The sequence below is a fragment of the Nomascus leucogenys genome, chromosome 3, assembly GCF_006542625.1.
Source record: "Nomascus leucogenys isolate Asia chromosome 3, Asia_NLE_v1, whole genome shotgun sequence".
Lineage (NCBI taxonomy): Eukaryota > Metazoa > Chordata > Mammalia > Primates > Hylobatidae > Nomascus > Nomascus leucogenys.
The window spans coordinates 15,559,286-15,573,538 of record NC_044383.1 but is presented as its reverse complement, the minus strand read 5'-3'; the positions used below and the strand labels follow the sequence as shown (position 1 = coordinate 15,573,538).

Below are 14,253 nucleotides of genomic sequence, written 5' to 3'. Positions count from 1 at the left end.
TGTTCGAGTATTAATGAAGGTCTGCAATCTCTTGTAGATGCCATGTTCTAGCCTGAAGCAAGACTGTCCCTTGGTTCACACAATTTGCCAGTGCTTGACAGCTTTCATTTCTCTTCTCAGTATATTTTATACTATGGTCACGGTATTAACAGTCCAACTCTATTGGATGGATCACAGCTCAAATCTGGGAAATTCAGGTAAAAACTGATCCCTGAGTTTTTGCTTCCTTCCTTGAACAGACTGGGAGCATAAAGCACTAAATTGGCTTCAATACTTCAGGATTTGATTTGGCAGTTGTTTGGAGGGTTCTGGGGATTCTGGTGGAAAGACAGGAAACATTTTGGCATCAACTTTCAAAGTGTGAAAGAGTCAAAGGCAAGGGTGAGGGGAAGCAGCGGGGAGGGACCCTGCTGGGGACAGGACCACAGCACCACTTCCAGGCACACAGGCTGCAGGAAATTGGGGAATGCAAGCCCAGGTCATGCCCCAGCTAGAGAGCGCAGGGGCAGAAGACTGAAAAATACCTCCCAGGGCACCTATGTTTGGAATTTTTGTCTAGAAAGGCATGGGGCAGTCTTAATGGGGCCTTCCTTATTTCTGAAAAAGCCACCAGCAGTTCACATGACATCTAAGAACTGGACACCTGGGGAAACCACAGACCCAGTTCAGGGAAAAAGAGGGCAGGAAAGGCCAAAGATGCTGACAAGAAACTCCCGACAACCCCAGAGGGGAAAAAGGAGAAAAAAAAAAAACACCCAGGAAGGAAGACTTTGCCAGGTGGCACCACTTCAGTTTAATTAGACAAAGGCTTGGGGGTGGGGTGCGGCCTGAAAGCAGAGACACCTGGGGAGTGAAAGCGAAGCGGGGGTCAGGGGCAAAGGTGGCGTCAACAAGCCACCTGGGACCCCTGATGGAACACTCCCCTCAGGATATGGAGTAAAGGGGCGGGTCAAGGGGGCTTCCAGAAACCAGAGCACAGAGATGGTGGCGCCAGAGGGGGCAGCCTGCTGTAGTCCAGAGATGTCACAAGAACTAGGAAATACCCACGATACTGACAGTAAACCAAGAGCATGTCCTCACTTGGGTAAAACAAGGGATAAAGTCAAATTAGGAGGCGCAACAGAATGGAGAGGAGCCTAACCTAAAAGGTCTTTTAAAACAAAAAAAATTTTTGCTATCGTTTACTAATGATATGATTTTTTTTGAAAGCCAAATGGGATTTTTCTTGTCTCCCAATTTCTTCATTTTGAAATTTTCAAACTTACAGAATTGAAAAACTCTCTACCCATCTACCCTTCACTTAGATTCACCGATTGTTAACGTTTTGCTATAGTTGCTTTCACTATCTAGCTATAGCCTTTTTCCCCTAAACCATTTGAATGTAGGTTGCAAACATCAAAACACTTCACTCCTCAACACTTTTTTTTTTTAATAAATGTCAGGTTTCTTTTTTTATTATTTATTTATTCATTTATTTAGAGATAGGGTTTCTCCATGTTGCGAGGCTGGTCTCGAACTCCTGGGCTCAAGCGATCCACCCAACCTGGCCTCCCAATGTGTTGGGATTACAGGTGTGAGCCACCACGCCCAGCCAGTCCTCAATACTTTCACATGCAATTCCTAATAAGGCCATCCTACTACATAACCATCAATATACCTAGGAAAATTAACATTAATTTTATTTTATAATTCATATTCCATTTTCTCAGTTGTTCCCAAGTATTTCTGGCCTTTTTTTTTTTAATGTAGAATCCAATAATATTTGTGCAATGCATTTAGTGTGTCTCTTTAGCCTATTTTAATTTGGAACAATCCCTTGTTCGTTGTTTGTTTTTCATGACACTGACGTTTTTGAACCCAATCGGCTACAATGTGGCACGCTCTGGGTTTGTCTGATTGTTTTCTCATGGTTAGATTAAAATTAAAACATCTTCGTCAAGAATACAACATAGGAGACACTGCCTTTCCTAGAAGGAAGTCATACCTCAAAGGGATATGTCTCACCTATATAACAAAAGGTCCTCATTAGAGTAGCATTAAGCTTGTTCATTTCTTTACAAGTTATGTTGATGTTGTGGTTTCTCCCCCAAAAAGATTTATGATATATTTTAATCACAACCAGATTGTTAAAATAATCATTAAACACCCAGTTATATACTGACCACTGAATTTGATGCTAAGATTCCAGGCAAGGAAAAAATCTGGTAAAAAAACACAAATTCTAGAACTGTTCAACTCATACAGAAAAATCTAAAAAGAAATTCCTGGACTAAATTTCATAGGGAATTTATCACTTTAAAAAACATGATGGGCAGCACCTTGCACTGCGGTTCCCCAGCAGAGGCAGCATCAGTCTTCATGGAAAGCCTGGCTCACAGGGATTCTGTGCTGGGCTGGACGGGTGCCCCTGGGGTTCTGGATGCCAGACGTTCCAGTGAGAAAGCTGACAGTTGTGAAAATGGAGGAACCTGACTTCTGTTCTTGACCAAATGGTGAACCACTCACCTTTGCAGGGCAGTGGTTTACTTGAAGCTCTATACATACTATTTTCCAAATACAGAACTAAATTATATACAGAAAGAATGGCTAAAGCCTAAAACCAGGTAATAACTAGCCAAACAGTCCTGAAATTGATCAAAAGATGTATCTTTAATTCTAAAAATGGCACACGCATATGAAAAACTAACACAGACCATAGAAGTTTATGAAAAGTTAATCTGTTTCCTATGCAAAAACCTAGTCCTATTCTTCAGAAATAATCACTTTTGGTCTTACATATTCTTCCAGGAATGTTCCAGCAAACACATCAATACATCCACATATTTTAATATGTAAATTGCTGAAGTGCTCTCCACATAGTTTTCTTTGACTTTTCTTTCCCCCTTAACAATCTATCTTGGGTATTTTGGCACATCAGCAACATAGACCTCATGCTTTTTACTTGCTGCATAGTATTCAACTGGATAACGAAAACCGTTTGACTAGTTGCTTATTTCCAATTTTTTATTATCAACAATGCTGCAAGTGTATGTTTGTATACATGTCCCAAATATTTGTAAGACAAATTCCTAGAATAAAATCGCTGGGTCAAAAGTATGCACTTAAAATATTAGTAACATTGTAAAATTGCCCTCCAAAGAGCTTGTCTCAATTTACATTCCAAACGACGTATTAAGAATGCCCACATCCCGGGCTTCATCCCTGGGATGCAAGGCTGGTTCAACATACGCAAATCAATAAATGTAATCCAGCATATAAACAGAACCAAAGACAAAAACCACATGATTATCTCAATAGATGCAGAAAAGGCCTTTGACAAAATTCAACAACCCTTCATGCTAAAAACTCTCAGTAAATTAGGTATTGATGGGACGTATCTCAAAATAATAAGAGCTATCTACGACAAACCCACAGCCATTATCATACTGAATGGGCAAAAACTGGAAGCACTCCCTCTGAAAACTGGCACAAGACAGGGATGCCCTCTCTCACCGCTCCTATTCAACATAGTGCTGGAAGTTCTGGCCAGAGCAATCAGGCAGGAGAAGGAAATAAAAGGTATTCAATTAGGAAAAGAGGAAGTCAAATTGTCCCTGTTTGCAGATGACATGATTGTATATCTAGAAAACCCCATTGTCTCAGCCCAAAATCTCCTTAAGCTGATTAGCAACTTCAGCGAAGTCTCAGGATACAAAATTAATGTACAAAAATCACAAGCATTCTTGTACACCAATAACAGACAAACAGAGAGCCAAATCATGAGTGAACTCCCATTCACAATTGCTTCAAAGAGAATAAAATACCTAGGAATCCAACTTACAAGGGATGTGAAGGACCTCTTCAAGGAGAACTACAAACCACTGCTCAATGAAATAAAAGAGGATACAAACAAATGGAAGAACATTCCATGCTCATGGGTTGGAAGAATCAATATCGTGAAAATGGCCATACTGCCCAAGGTAATTTATAGATTCAATGCCATCCCCATCAAGCTACCAATGACTTTCTTCACAGAATTGGAAAAAACTACTTTAAAGTTCATATGGAACCAAAAAAGAGCCCGCATCGCAAGTCAATCCTAAGCCAAAAGAACAAAGCTGGAGGCATCACGCTACCTGACTTTAAACTATACTACAAGGCTACAGTAACCAAAACAGCATGGTACTGGTACCACAACAGAGACATAGATCAATGGAACAGAACAGAGCCCTCAGAAATGATGCCGCATAGCTACAACTATCTGATCTTTGACAAACCTGACAAAAACAAGAAATGGGGAAAGGATTCCCTATTTAATAAATGGTGCTGGGAAAACTGGCTAGCCATATGTAGAAAGCTGAACTGGATCCCTTCCTTACACCTTATACAAAAATTAATTCAAGATGGATTAAAGACTTATATGTTAGACCTAAAACCATTAAAATCCTACAAGAAAACCTAGGCAATACCATTCAGGACATAGGCGTGGGCAAGGACTTCATGTCTAAAACACCAAAAGCAATGGCAACAAAAGCCAAAATCGACAAATGGGATCTCATTAAACTAAAGAGCTTCTGCACAGCAAAAGAAACTATCATCAGAATGAACAGGCAACCTACAGAATGGGAGAAAATTTTTGCAACCTACTCATCTGACAAAGGGCTAATATCCAGAATCTACAATGAACTCAAACAAATTTACAAGAAAAAAACAAACAACCCCATCAAAAAGTGGGCAGAGGACATGAACAGACACTTCTCAAAAGAAGACATTTATGAAGCCAGAAAACACATGAAGAAATGCTCATCATCACTGGCCATCAGAGAAATGCAAATCAAAACCACAGTGAGATACCATCTCACACCAGTTAGAATGGCCATCATTAAAAAAGCAGGAAACAACAGGTGCTGGAGAGGATGTGGAGAAATAGGAACACTTTTACACTGTTGGTGGGACTGTAAACTAGTTCAACCATTGTGGAAGTCAGTGTGGCGATTCCTCAGGGATCTCGAACTAGAAATACCATTTGACCCAGCCATCCCATTACTGGGTATATACCCAAAGGACTATAAATCATGCTGCTATAAAGACACATGCACACGTATGTTTATTGCGGCACTATTCACAATAGCAAAGAGTTGGAACCAACCCAAATGTCCAACAACGATAGACTGGATTAAGAAAATGTGGCACATATACACCATGGAATACTATGCAGCCATAAAAAATGATGACTTCGTGTCCTTTGTAGGGACATGGATGAAACTGGAAAACATCATTCTCAGTAAACTATTGCAAGGACAAAAAACCAAACACCGCATGTTCTCTCTCATAGGTGGGAATTGAACAATGAGAACTCATGGACACAGGAAGGGGAACATCACACTCCGGGGACTGTTGTGGGGTGGGGGGAGGGGGGAGGGACAGCATTAGGAGATACACCTAATGCTAAATGACGAGTTAATGGGTGCAGGAAATCAACATGGCACATGGATACATATGTAACAAACCTGCACATTGTGCACATGTACCCTAAAACCCTAAAGTATAATAAAAAAAAAAAAAAAGAAATTGTATTTATTTTGTATCTTTGTCAATCTAGTAAACAAAATGACACCCCTTTGTTTTAATTTGCATTTGTTTGATTGTTGTGAAATGAATCTTTTTTCAACCCAATTTCGTGGCTATTTGTATAATTTCATTAGTAAAATGTGTGTTTTGGTGCTTGCTTTGGCGGCACATATACAAAAATTGGAATAATACAGAGAAAATTACCATGACTCCTGTATAAGATGACATGCAAATTTGTGAAGAGTTCTATATTTTCATAAGAATGATACAATGAACTTTCGGGACTGGGGGTGAAGGTTGAATGGGGAGTGGAGGATAAAAGACTACATATTGGGTACAGTGTGCAATGCTTGGGTGATGGGTATGCTACAATCTCAAAACTCACCACTAAAGAACTTATCCATGTTACCCAAAACTACCTGTACCCCAAAAACGATTCAAATAAAAATTTAAATTAAAAAAAAAAAAAAAAGAATGCCCACATCCCTATCTCCAGGCAAAGCTGTGTATTAACATGATTGATGGGTGAAATGTGGCATCTTCTTTGTTTTTTTCTAATTTGCAAATGTTTGCAAGGTTATTTGGCTTTCTTCTTTTGCGTTTTTGTCTTCTGAATATTTTCCTAAGGGTTTGTCTCTTTATTAGTACATGAAGGCTTTTGATATAACAGAAAAATTAGACCTTGTCTGTCATATGTGTTGTAATCTTTTCTCCATTTTGTCATTTGCCTTTGTCTTTGTTTATAGTTCTTTTTGTTGTTGTTGTTCAAACATTTAAAAAACTTTATATTGTCAACTGTATCAATATTTTTCTCTACAGAATTTAGATTTTATGATGTGAATGGACAGGTCTTCTCTATTCTGAGATTATTAAGAAACAAAACAGAACAAAAAATCTAACATTTTGTTTGGTACTTGTCATTTTTATGTTTAAATTTTTAATCCATATTGAATCTCTTTTGGTGGAATGACTGGAGGTATGGATATGAATTTATATTTTTTCCAGATAGCATTTAGTTGCCTCAAGATTTTTTGATTAATACATCTTTCCCCATGATTCAATGTTTGTTTTTGATGGTAAGTGTATTTTATCTTATGAAGGTAATTGTTCTCAATTAAAAAAAGACTAAATCAGGCATCATTAGGTTTTGGGTATGAAAAATTTCCAGCTAGTATTATTCAACTTAGAAGCTACTGAAAACGTCCTCTTACATACAATTCTCAATCCATTCAGCAATTTGGTACTTATTTTTCTCCAAAGAATTCATGTGTCATAAACGTTGATGCAGATTTCTTAAATAAAATTTACTTTATGTTTCATTTCTAAATTATATGACTGCAATTCCAAATGAAGAATGGTAGTGAGTTTTCTGCAATACAGAAAAGAATCACAACAGTCCATTTACATTATTACTTAAATTATTAAAGAATTGTCCCTGTAGTGAAGATAATTCAGCATTCTTTCAATCTTGCTTAGAAACATCTCCCATATTTCACCTACATTTTTTTTTTCAAAATTAAACCCATGGGTTAACTAAGAGAGTCATGAAAGAAATTCATGTGAGCTCATCATTAGTTCTTCATGCTACAGGGTGCATCTAGATTACCTCATTGTCTAAGATCAGCATTGGTGAGATGATATGAAGTTTCATCCTCACAGGACATAACACTCAAGTTCTGTGAGTTGCTGCTGCTATGATTAACTCGAGTACTTAATTGGTCACTTTAACTTGAACAGGCCTTAAAAGATTCAAAATTGCTCCTCAAAAAAAATGGGCTGGGGGGAAGCATGAACTTCATGAGCAATTGGTAGACATCATTAATCATGGCACGTTTTTGCACATCTTGTTCAACTCTGTACCAGCAGTGTTTTAAAATAGTGTTTTACACATAGCAGATTTTCAATATATATTTGTTGAGTAGAAGGAAGGAAGGATGTATGTATGGATGGTGGATTGGATTGATGGATGAATGAGAGAGCCCAAATGAAATCTCATCAATTTCCAGAACACAACAGCAACTGTTGATCAATCCATTAACACTCAAGATGAAATTTACTTTGCATGTTGCACTGAGGTTTTATTCTGGACTCATTCTTGCAGACTGTTCAATGAAAGACATGTATATCAAATAAAGGACTTCGGGTGGAAAAGCCTTTCTTGCTTAGTGTTCTCCTCAAAACAATATACTTATTTTTGGATCATGATATAATTAAGAAAACTATTTTTATGTCTAGAGTTTCTATAAGACTCCTAAACAAAAATGGATCAATGTACACCCTGTTTCAATTACGGACCACTCAAGGTTTCTTTCTTTCTCACTAATTACAAATATAAGTCAAATTAGAATGGGAACTCCTCCCTTTATCAAGGACAATGGAAAGTGTTTTATAATAACCATGGTTGCAATATTTTAAAGTACAGATAATTAAAATCTCAGCATGCTGCCATCCAAATCACATACAACAAAAAAGTAAAACCTTCTTACACTGTGTTTCAAAGAATCAGCCTCTAAGCTCTTCCCTCCACTCCTTTCTCTAACATGCATTACTGAGGACCTAGAATGTGACGTGTGACCTATAAGCAGTAGGGAAGCATTAGTAAGCAGATATTTTGTTCTGCTCAGAATGTGTACAGATGAACAAGTAAACAAATATCTGCAGGAGGATATGACAAGTCCTCACTAAAATGAAGGAATGAGTGAAGAAGTTGATGAAGGATACTCATCAAATTTTGGTAGACTGCCTATGATTTGAGATGAACATTTATTTTTGCTTTTTCCCAGTTCACTCTGCAATGTCTTCTGTAGCAATCATTCGTCCTCTAGTGCCAACTCCCACTGCCTGTTAAAAACCCCTATTTTCAATCACTTCAAAGGGGGTTCCTTTATAGGATAACATCGTTTACAATACATTTTCACATAGATCTTGATAAAAATAATTTGATCACTTATATAACAAATACTTATTGAGTCCCAACAATATTACAAGCACTATGCTAAGTGTCCATCTTGGGGCCACAATGACTAGAGGCTCAAGGAATTCTTAGTCTATTTTTAAAAAATAACTATTAGATCCAGAAGCAAGGACAAAAAAAAATGCACAAGGGAGTTTGTTAGAGGTCAACAAAGATCAGATGTGAGTTTGATGGAATGGAATAAGCAGGATTGGAAGCAATAAAACATTTATCCATAAGATGCCCCATCCCACAAAAGATTTGAGGGATTTACAAAAATGCATACTAATTAAAATGACGAAATACATGAGTCAGGACAAAGGGAAATATGAGTGTGAAGATAATAAAGGAGTATATTCACCATTTAGAGATGCACACTGAAATTCATTTAGTTACTAGGGAATGCCAAACACAAAACCGAAGAGTAACTTAAGTGAGGCCCATTTAATGCATCAATTTGCTCAACACATAAGAACTAAGTGTAAAGACAACTGAAGGGCATTTATAAAATGATTGGCCAGTCTGTGGGAATCAAGAGAGAGGAGTAATTAGTGGATAATAACAAATATTATGGAGTCTGTAACATAGCTGAAAGAGTAAAGACAAGACGAAAGGTTGAAATAATATGCTAGTATCCTAATATAGTGATATATATGGAACAGCTCATCAGAAATTAAGGCGTGGTTCGCTGCTGTGGTCTTTTTATGGCTTTTAACAAGGGGATGCGCTCTGGGAGCTTGAGGGACACCCCCGAGTGGCATTGCTCTGCTATTGTGAGACCAGTAACAAAAACTAAAAAAGTAGACTGTTTTTAATTCCAAGGGGGTCTGGTTTGGGCATCAAAACACCAGAGTTGAAAGCAGTTAGGGAAGCCACTGCTAAAGAGTGAATACTAAGATTGCGAACTATAATTGGCCAGACATCCCCCCTTGGTCTGGCGGGAACCACATTTTGTCCCATGTATACACCATCCTGGTCCATTCTCACAGGAGGCATCGTGACAGGCTATAGCATATCAAGTGGTGTAACCCTGGACAACAAGTCTGCCAGGGGTGAGTGAGGCTCCTTAGAATCAGTCAGGGCTGAGAGATGGGTATGTCTAAGAATCCAGGTGTCTATATGCAGCTGACTAAGGAAACCTCAATTTTCGATCTTCCAGAAGGTCCCTTGCTTTGGGGGACCTGCGTATGATGTTAACCCCCTCTTGACCCTCCACCAAGTCAGAGGAGAGAAATACGTAGCCTCAGCCTCCAATGGGATTAAAGGACCTTTCAATACCTAGGATTCTGCAGCCCAATCACTGCACCGAGCTTAGTATTTCCAAGACTACAAATGAAACCTGGTGTTCCCCTCAAATACTTGCCTCCAAGGATGACCCCAGGACACCCAAGTCATCCCCTAATCACAGCCTTCCTCTTTGGTTTGCTTCACAAAACAGAATGCTTGTTATGATTCCCACGTGACTGCTGCAGTTACTCTGCGATACCTTGTCCCATTTAATGAAGAACTCTTAGAAGCACAATTCTAATTGGCATTAATTCCAATATTTTAATGTAAAATCTGCTCACTTAAAGTTAGGATGACACCTTAATGCCATCTCAATATAGCAACTTGCCCAGAATAAGAAGAGAGCTTCATTTTTGGAAAGACTCACTGCTAGATTTCAGACATTTTAAAAAATTAAAATACATGGATTGTCTTCATCGCAAACTCTTCCTGAATATTTCATGTGTTTTGTGCTTATTTGCTGTGCATATCTTCACAGTGTGCGTATTATTCAAATACTCCTAACAGATGGTCTCAAGTGCTACATATTATATAGCATTAAATGAATAGCTTGGTAAACAAATGAGTCAAGGATTAAAATATTTTACAGCTTATAATTCATGAAAGATGTTCAATAACAGTAAATTAATGAAAAAAACTTCAATGTAAACATAAAAACATTAAATGCAACTACTGGATCAGTCAATTGCTCATGACAAATGAATTATTTCTTTAAAAGAGGTGTTTGTCCTGTATGGTCTCTTATAACCTAAATTAATCAGAGGTTGACAACTAGTTTCCCAGTGAACCAGGCCTACTGTTTCCCTTCTCCACCTAACTCCCAGTGTTCTCTGCCATTTTCCCCCTTACTAATGCCTGCAAAACTAGGAAAGGAGATGAAACTCATAAACCAATTTGTTACTGTTTAGATTATCGGTAGCAAAATTTTGATGAAAGAGGTTGAAACTATAGGTTCAAATTGAGGATTCCGAATTAGCTGTGGTTTTAATTATCTGTGCTCTCTAGTTTCCTAATACTAGGTTTGTACCATAGGCTAACCTAATGTTTAGCATTGAAGCTTTCATTGAGGGTTTGCATGATTAAAACAAGCAACAAATAAACACAAAAACAAATCAAACCCAACAATTTTTGCCTTGTTTAGATACCTTTGAACTCATTTCACAATGTCAATGTTCCAGACATTAGTCCACTGAGGAATAAAAACCAATAAAATACTCTCCCTATTGGATGTTCTCTTTTACCCCCCCCCTTATTTTAAATTACGTTAATTGAATGCATAATGATCTTTTTCTAATCATTTAGGGTTTCTAATATTTGACGCAAGACCTAACAAGACTTCCCAATTTCATTCTAGATCTCCCTAGAAACAAAACCTCAACCCAGTTTTGACTGTGAAAAGAACATAAGCTTTTTAATAAACAAGTTATTTGATGGGAGGCTGAGGCAGGTGGATCGCTTGAGTTCAAGACCAGCCTGGCCAACATGGTTACACCCTGCCTCTACTAAAAATACAAAAATTAGCTGGGCATGGTGGCACAGGCCTGTAATCCTACCTATTCAGGAGGCTGAGGGAAGAGAATTGTCTGAACCCAGGAGGTGGAGGTTGTAGTAAGCTGAGATCGCGCCATCACACTCCAGCCTCGGCGACAGAGTGAAACTTCATCTCAAAAAAAAAAAAAAAAAAAAAAATTAGAAAGTATGCATTAAATAAAACCTCTCACCTAAAGTCACAAGTGGGCTTCATTTGTTATCTTAAGGCCCATTACACAATTTCAGGCATACATTGAAAACTATTCTCTCACACTCCCTACATGGCTGCATTCTTGGTTTCCTTTTCTACACTAGTATCTTTTACCTCAGTTACGGCCTCTGTGAGGTTGAGAAAGATGCCCTCCTTAACCAAACTTTGTATAGTCAAGTCAGACCAATTGGAAGACTATTCTGGCACTTTTACATTAAGGCCCATTGTGTATTTTTTTCTTCTCAATCACAGTACCAAATCTTATTGCACAAACAAAACATATATCAATAATCAACAATATTTATCATGTATCCACTCTGCATAGGGCATTGTACTTATCTTATGAACATTCTACCTATATGAAGTTTCATTATACATGAAATTTTTCTTTAAAATATATTCATCAAAAAACTTTTTAAAAATCAGTTTATAAACAAATTGGCAACGAAAGTTACATTAAGCCAAAAAAAAAAAAAAAAAAAAACCTAAACAGTACTCTCTCCAAAGTCCATTAAACTACGAGGGGAAAAGAGTGGACAGGATCCCTATCTCAATGGTCCTCAAATCTGAATATGCATTTGATCCACCTGGGGGAGCTTGTGAAAATGACTTTTTGGGTCCTACCCTCAGCGTTTCTGATTCAGTAGGTCTGGGTAGGGCCTGAGAATTTGTATTCTAACAAGTTTCCAGGTGATGTCGACATTGCTGCCCTGGGGATGACACTGTATGAGCACCAGTGTCAGGGCTGGGATCAAAAACCATGAGTGAATTTTAAATAGCCAATGTAAAGATTAAACTATGAAACAATGGCCATTATATTTTAATTGAAATATGTATTTTATGCCCTAAAAGTCACATGGAAATTTATTCACTTTCTATTACTGAAAATTGTCATACAATATATGTGATTTGACCTTCACACAGCACAATATATGTACAGTGATCTTTGGGACACCAGTAATTTTTATACAATTTTTACCAAAAAGGCAAGATCATCATAAGTAAGATATTGACAAGTCACAACTACCACAAAAGAGTATGTGACAGATCCCAGGATAACACTTGAAAACGCTTTAAACATTAGAAGCAGTGACCCTCAGACTGGACCTCTGGTTACCTGCACTGTTCTCTGAAAAGCAACTGTAGTCAGGCTCAGAGACAGGTATACTGGAGAAAGTCTTTTTTAAATTACATTTTAAAAAATTGTGGTAATAACATTTAGCATGAGATCTACCCTCCTGACAAATTTTTAAGCGTCTAATACAGTATTGTTAACTATAGGCATAATGCTGTTCCGCAGATCCCTAGCATTTACTCATGGTGCTAAGTGAAATTTTATAACCATCGAATAGTTACTATTTCCTCCCTCAACACCACCCCCCATCACCCCTGAAGTCCTGGGCGGGTTGTTCTCAGTCTTACATATTACACACACCCCACATGCTCCTCAGCCAGCCCAGTTTTTGATTAAATGCAGAATCACTTGAGGAGGAAGTAAATGACAACCCTCCTCCAAACTGTTCTTACCATGATGATGATGATAACTGATGTTACATCAGAAATATTGACTCACTAAGAACAGACTGCAGGCCAGGTGTGGTGGCTCACGTAATCCCAGAACTTTGGGAGGCTGAGGTGGATGGATCACTTGAGTAAGGAGTTCGAGACCAGCCTGGCCAACATGGTGAAATCCTGTCTCTACCAAAAATACAAAAATTAGCCAGGTGTGGTCGTGGGCGCCTGTAATCCCAGCTACTCAGGAGGCTGAGGCAGAAGAATCCCTTGAACCTGGGAGGTGGAAGTTGCAGTGAGCCAAGATGGAGCCATTGCACTCCAGCCTGGGTGACAAGAGCAAAACTCCATCTCAAAAGAAAAGGAAAAAAAAAAGAGATTGCAAACTGGTGGTCCTTAAATTTTCTTGCTTAAAAAGAAAATGAGTTAACTGCCAACATTTGGAAATCATATTTCACATAATCTGTATTATTTTCAGTTCCTCTAGAAAGATCAGGTTTAGCAATCTTGGACTTACATTCATATCCGAATGGCCACAATTGAGCTGGAGCTGAACAACTGTTGCTGCTTTTTAGTGGAAAAAAATGAGCTCTCCAGATTGCCACTGTCCTCAGTAATCCCTATTCTTTTCCACTCCACCTGCCCTGTCATCCACTGTACCTTCCTGGCTCTGTAAATGTTTGAGTTTGCAATTCCTGCACTAAGGGTTGCAGCACAAATGAGAAAGTTTGCTGGGAACTGCACATAACCCCCAGTCTCACTCTCAACACACTTTTCTATCATTTGCCAGAGCATGCAGAATGTAACACTATCACAGCAGTAATCTTTACATTGTTCTAATTTTAAAAAATCACACGCAAACTTTGGTACTAATGTTAGTGACCAACCATACCATACCTTACATCTAACCACAACACACCATAATTGAAATCCTCTGACAGAGAAATTTGATTTTGCGCTTCCTAGCATAAATTCGGCTTTTCAGTATGCCTCACAAATGATGAAACCACTGAACATTTAGGAATCAAATTTTAGGGTGCGAGGACTGTAAGATCAAAATTAAGCACTTTTAGTTAATGTAATTATAGGTACATAAATACAAAATTAAATATTGCTTGTAAGTATTAACTGTATAATCATAAAAACAGAAAAGTATGAAGTTGTGGTATCATGTAAAATTATTTGAGGAAAAATGTCAAATGTCGGGCAT

General features: G+C 38.1%; 1 non-coding gene across 1 annotated transcript; it reads left to right on the top strand.

Moving 5' to 3' along the window:
- Positions 1-5,700: 5,700 nt before the first annotated feature.
- On the top strand, positions 5,701-5,806 carry LOC115834520. The gene has a single exon (XR_004029467.1). It is a non-coding gene; the product is annotated as a U6 spliceosomal RNA (small nuclear RNA).
- The last annotated feature ends 8,447 nt before the right edge of the window (positions 5,807-14,253 follow it).